Source organism: Amphibalanus amphitrite, unplaced genomic scaffold (genome assembly GCF_019059575.1).
Source record: "Amphibalanus amphitrite isolate SeventyFive unplaced genomic scaffold, NRLGWU_Aamphi_draft 000073F_arrow, whole genome shotgun sequence".
Taxonomy (NCBI): domain Eukaryota; kingdom Metazoa; phylum Arthropoda; class Thecostraca; order Balanomorpha; family Balanidae; genus Amphibalanus; species Amphibalanus amphitrite.
In genome coordinates, this window is record NW_024881569.1 from 1049424 (window position 1) to 1056377 (window position 6954).

The following is a 6954-nucleotide window of genomic DNA, read 5'->3' on the forward strand; positions in this document are numbered from 1 at the left end:
GAGTATAGCTGGGGTCATCCATGGTTTTATGAAGTTATTTTTTCTTGAGCATGTTATGGTTTTTGAACACATAGCAATGCCGTCCTTGTATGCTTGTATAATCTGTATGCAGGCCAGTTCAGGATCTGTTTGAGTGGTGAGATCATCAAGACTCTCTATTAGGTGGCCCTTCAGGTGTTCAATTTTATTGTAATCAAATACTGTTCTTTCCTTATCCTTCTTTTCTAATATTTTATTTTCAACATTTGCAGTTGTAAAGATTACAAGGTGGTCTGAAAGGTCTGTTACAATTACCCCTGGTACTACTATTTTAGACAAGTCATTTGTGAAGATATTATCAATAAGAGTACTTGAGGTTGGGGTAATGCGGGTAGCTTTAGAGATAGTTGGCAAAAATCCAAAACTGCACATCAATGTAAAAAATGATTCATTTGCAGAATTATTATTAATTGAGAATAAATCAAAATTGAAGTCACCTGCAATGAATGCAAGCATGTTTAGTGCGGTTAAGGCGGAAAGAAACTGTTCCATTTCAAGAAGAAATTCCCATTCATTATCAGGGGGTCGGTAAATTTGACAAATAAGGAAAGATGGCTTGTTTCCATTAGTTACCTGTAAGGTAACTACTTCTGCTGTTTTGAATTCATGTAGTATTATCTTTTGGATGCCAGTGAAATATTTGTCATAAGCGAAAATTGCTGATCCCCCTCCTACTTTAGTTTCTCTGCTTTTGTAGAAAGCCATATATTCATCCCCTAAGCAAAACTTATTTTCTATTTTTGGATTGAGCCAGGTCTCTGAAATGCATACAAATGCCATCTTCTGGTCTATTTGTGCCAAAAATGTTACAATTTCATCAAGTTTATTTACCATTGAACGTGCGTTTATATGGATGATAGAAATGTTATTTTCAAAACAGTTCAGGCTTCTCACCTTGGTACATTCATGAAATTTGCAGCTGGTCCTGACCTTATCATATTGGGAATGAGTCGTGGATATGTTGCTTATATCATTTATGAAGGGATCAAAGGTTAAATTATAAAGATCAGATAAGGTTGACTCGTCAGCCAGCGTACCAGTTACCGCGATAGATAAGAAAAACTACGCTCAAATGTACTACGCGTATCACCACTTGTTTGTAGCACTACTGATTGAGGTGCCTCTGAGGAAGAGGAATAATTGTATTGTGTTATTTGTTTGTTTCTCTTGTTGTAACTACAATAGTACAACATTTGGGCAGTAATCTTTCCAAGGTATTTTATGAAAATTCAAAACCTGCTTTTATATTCAGTATTATCACAAAATGCCAAATAATTGTAATGAGCAAAGTGAAAGGAAAGATAAAAGTGATGTTTGCCAGTAGACAAATCTGGATGACGAAATACGTTTTACCCACTGAACTCTATTATCGGGGTTACATGAGCACAGTAAATACGTATTTAGCCGCTAATTCGAATTAGGAACGCATTACCGACTCATGTAGCCACCTGCTAGTACGAATCGGCGATCCGATCCGCGGTTACATGAGCAAAGCAAATACGTATCACGATCGGATTCACCGCTAATGCGAATCAGGAGCGTACTACCGACTCATGTATCCACCTGCTAATACGAATCGGCGGTCCAAACAAAATCCGCTGAGAAAGAGGCTTAGAAGCGAATAGGACCAAGATACGTATTACAGGAACTATTTCTTTCCAAAAAGAAACATTAAAATGCAAAATAATAGGTATTTTTTTCATTTGCTTCTTTTGAAATAATAATTAAAAAAATATATCGGTATTTTGTCAATAAATATAGTGAAAACCAAAAAGAAAATATCAAAGTACTTTCAGTTGAAACATTTTTCTGACAGCACTACAGACGAATCAAGAGAGGCAAGTGCCCAATGAGTCAAAGCAAGACAACTTTATGTTCAACTTTTTTTTGTTAAGTTAATTGAGGATGTTCTGAGCAGATTAAATGCAAAAAAGACATGAGATATTAAATTTTTAATTCAGTCACCTCTTTTGCTACGGAAGTGCGCCACATTTGTATGCTATTCCGTTTGTAATGCGCATCGGGCCGAGAGCCAAACTAGACCCGTTTGACGTCACTGATACGAATTTGCTCTTGTAGTCGGTGCACTGAATGCGTTCTTGGGGAGCTGATGCGAATTAGCGATAGTGCGTATTTGGAACGGATCGCTCATGTAACCGAAACGTCCGAGGCACACGATTCGGGCCGTATTTCACAAGAACTATTCTTTGCTGACTGGAAGCGTCAAAATGCAAAATACTAAGCATTTTTTTTATTGGCTGCCTCGTAGAAAATAACAAAAAAAATGTTGGTATTTTGGTTTAGTCTTTGCATGTGAAATAAAATGAATGAAATATTTTGATAGATAATTTTTTCTGACCACCCTGCTGTCGCTGCATGGCGAATCAGTGCCCATTGACTTAAAACAAGAAAACTTTGTTTTCATTTTTTGATTTCATGTTAATTTTAAATGTTTTTGAGCCTATCAAATGATATAATTATTTAAAATTTAGCTCAGTCGTCCCGGTAAATGCCGCAACTGCGCCATGACTGTACGCTAATCCTATTCCGTTTGTGATGCGAATTACCGGCCGTCGAGGAGTCAGCCCGGGTGAGCCAAACAAGATCCGTTTGACGTAGATAAAACGAATTAGTCTCATGTAACCGGTGCCGTAGATCCGTTTGTGGGGAGCTGATGCGCATTAGCGTAGTGCGTATTTGGAACGGATCGCTCATGTAACCCCGGTATATAATGTGGAATGCGCATCGGCCGCCAAATGGTGTCCAACGGTGCCGCCATATTGCGCAGACCAGAAAGCGGCCGCCGCCTGTGCTGGGGAATAGGGAATTCGGGACCTCGATTTACGTTTGCGGTCGCTGCATCCGTTACGCTCAAGCTATGTGGACACGGAACCCGGCATCTTACGCAGAATTGAGTGGAGAACAAGATGAAATCCTAAAAAATCATCAGCTATAAGGAACTAATACGTTAAACCCTTATAAGTCAATGGGGAAATATGAAAATTGTTATTTTGGCGCCGAGAATGATCTGAAACTATCTCAAGCATATAAAATCATGATTTCATGCACTCTTTGCAAGGTTCTATGCTTCATATTTGCATTGTTGCCCTTGCGTGACGTCATTTGTGACGTCACAAGGGTCACCATTTTTCTTCAATAACTCCCGATCAAATTGAGCTAGCGAGTCGGGAAAGCCACCAATGGACTCAGGAAGACCTGCCGAATCGAATGATATGCGACATGACCTCTTTCGACCAACATCGTGACCTGGGGGTGCTGACCTGACCTTGACCTGAGGTCAACACCCTAAGTTGACCTGACCCGAACAAAAAGTATACCACTCGATGCGCCTGAGCTAGCTGAACACGATGATGCCAAAATCGCGGCTCTACGGCCATTTTTGGCCAAGTTATTTACGAAAAACCGAACCCGTGCCTTAGATCACTTGACCTGACCTCAGAGGTCACCGGTTGACCTGAGACCCTTACAGCGGGTTCCTACCAGTCACTCTGCATTATACTTTGCCGCATACGACCACTTTACCGCTTAATTCTAGTTTAATTAGCGGTGCATTAGCGAGGTGGGTTCAATCAACCCCCTCGGCCGGGGCAAATGTAGGTCAGGCGAGTAAATTTGAGGAATTCTGAAGATACGATCGTGTTCCCCACTCAATTCTGCGTAAGATGCCGGGTTCCGTATCTACGTAACTTGAACGTAACGGATACGGCGGCCGCAAACGTAAATCGAGGTCCCGAATTCCCTATTCCTCAACACAAGCGGCAGCCGGTTTCTGGTCTGCGCAATATGGCCGCCACCCATGGGCGGCGCCACCGGGGGGGACGGGGGGGACAGGTCCCCCGCTATCGAAAGTTAGGGGGTACAGTACCCCCCTATCGGCGAGGCCCGTTCAATAGTTGATAATAATGCATTATAGAGCTATCCGTCGCATGTAATGCATCGTTGGTTAATCAAGGCAGGTTCTGAATAAAGATTGCTGTTGGGATGCATCGCAGGGGGTCCTGGCCATCTGCAAAAGGTGTGGAGCTGTGATGCCTGTAGTTATAAGGTGATCGGCAGCCGCAGGGCCTCGGGGATCGTGCCCCCTTTTTGGGGCGCCAGGCAGGGTTATTACTTATTACCTCCCCACCCCACTGCCAGACCCCATTGCCGATAAAACCAAGTTCACTGAAATTCCATAGATTTCCGTTACTATATGAAAATTTTCCATTCCTAATTAGTCAAATTCAAGCATGGCAGTTCTACCACAGGAACCATTTGAAATCTATGCCATTTAACCCCAGCACTTGTGGAATGTGGGGAGAAGTGTTCGGATAGATCACAGGCAGGACCAAAAAAGCACGCAGTAGCCCAAGACCTTATAATTGGATATAGCATCGGCTCCCTCTCGTCAAGGGGTTCGATAGCACTCGTTTTTTTTTTCTGCAAAACTAAGTTCGGTCGGCGGCCGAACGGCTGGGGGTCTAACCCCATCCCTTCCCTTCTTACGTCAGCGGCTGTGAAAATGCCATTACCAGCTGTTGAAACATGGCAGTTGCTTTTGCACGAGTGCACGAAAGGGTTTTAGGTCCGTGATACGTGAAAGGTTCTACATGAAAATTGAGATACACCAGCTTATCAAATTGTGCTCACTGATGGTGCGCTCGGTTTTACCTTGACTAGTCTTTGAATTCTGGGGTGAAACAGACCAGTCAAGAAACCTGTTCCATAAGGAGAGCCACTAATGCTAAAGAGATGTGGGATGAGGTTTCCAGAGACCTTCATTACCTCCCAAAGGGGGTGCCCCGCCATTTGCCAATCCCTGCTGTAGTTGTTACGATTGGAGAGTGAATATGAGAACGATGCAGGTCGTGCCAGCTCGATCATGACGAACACAATGGTGCCGACATCACAGCTCTACTGCCATTTTTGACGAAGTTAATCAACAAGCACCGGAATTCTACCCTGGGGCATTTCACCTGCAGAGGTCACCGGACCTGAGACCCTTTCACTCAATTTTTTCAACGGTGCATGCGCTCGTTTTTCCCGCGAAGCTCTTGGCAAGTAAAATCCATCAGAAAGTGTGATCAAATAACGGCTGGTGACCTTCCGTGACCTAGCATGACCTTTTGAATGACCACCGATGACATGACCACTGACGGCTAGCCATTAGCTGCACCCTGCCCGTTGCATATGGATCAGGTGGTGATGTCATGATTCTGAAATTATATTGCAGTTTTGGCGCACTTATCAGAGCAGAAGACATTCCCACTTTTCCTCCATGACTATATGATGGTGAAGCCCTGAAGCTGACCAGACGTAAGATCGAAAATTTGAAAGTACGAAACGTAAGAATAGCTGGCACTGCTACTCATACCTAAGCAATTCGCAGCTTGTAGGAAACCAGCTTTGAGTTGGCAAGACTGCAAATTTTGATTTAGAGGCAAGGATGCTTGAAAAGGTGATCGATCTTAGGTGTCCTAGGATAAGTTTGGAAACGGGATGCACCATTCGATGTGTTTTGGGCCTTGCCAAGCTTCGCGGCGTTACGTGCCTCGTTTTTTTTTTTGCATACACGATCAGTATCTACTTTTGGGATTTTCGATTTTCGGTCCCCGTCCCCCCCTATCGAAAACCCGTGGCGCCGCCCCTGCCGCCACCGTTAGACACTACGGCCAATAGGGTTGAAGCGGCATTGCTCCCCTGTGGTTTTACCTTACCCATTCATAAGGAATATGTAAATTAGGGAAGCACGTGTTTTGTAGTACCAGCCAAGGTCTCGTGTGTAAATTGTAATGTGGGGCTGTGTAGGTACCAGTGGTCAGGCCCATGCCGTCCCCTATCTCTCTGCGTGTCCACTAACACGAATGACGTCACGCATGTGGGCGGAGCTATGGGCGGAGCCTAACGCACGCGGCAGTCCAAGCCGCCATATTTGAATTTATATTTTAATAGAATCTCGCCGATATTTTGGGTGAAGTCAATTTATATGGATAGCTTGGTGACAGTTTAGCTATACGAATAATAATTTATTACGGATGTGCGTATATTCAGCTTGGAATTGCAATTAAAGTTCCGCACCGCATAGATTCGAACTCGGGACCTTTGGAATACTGCGCGGGCACGCTAACCACTACACTACCGCGACCGCCCGGCGGCCGGCGGCAGGGAGGCTGCGGAGACATGGGGGGACATTTTACGTTTTTGTGAAAAAAGCAAAAGATTTAGCGAAAAACACGTAATAGATAACTTGCAGAAAATTGTCTGCTCTTTCAGATAAGATACTTAGGTTTGATATATCTTGTGCAGACTTTATTCTACAGTGCTTCGAAAATCGCTCATTTACATGGGGATTGAACGGGGCTTCGAGACTTGACTCCAAATGACGTCACGAGCTGACGTCACGAAAAGGTAGAATCGCCGGACGACCCTACCTGGTATATAGGGCCTTGCCAGTGGCTGGCAGGGGATGATAGAAGAAAGGTAATACCAATACCTTACTATGTTATTAAATGTGTTTTATATTAATTTCAATGTTTCAAACTTGTTTGAGGCTAATTCATTGGGTGAAAGTTTATGTCTGCATTAAGGTGACATGTGTTCGGTTGATTCAAATCAAAATGAAATCAGCCACAAAATGGCCATGCATATGATATTGCAAACATTCACCAGAGGAGGCTGAGACACGTTTAAACATTAGCAAGGACAAGGGACTTAAGGTAGGTCAGTGTGTGTGTGGGGGGGGGGGGGCTGATGATTTGAGACATGCTGGTGAGCAGAGGATAGCCTGTTTTTATTTTTAAAGAACATCCTGAGGTAAGAGAAGCAGGCAGGTCCCTGGCATAGCTCATCAATTTCACCTGAATGATCATAGAAGGAAAAGCTATTTCAAAAGCAAAACTATAGGCTTCTATTTAC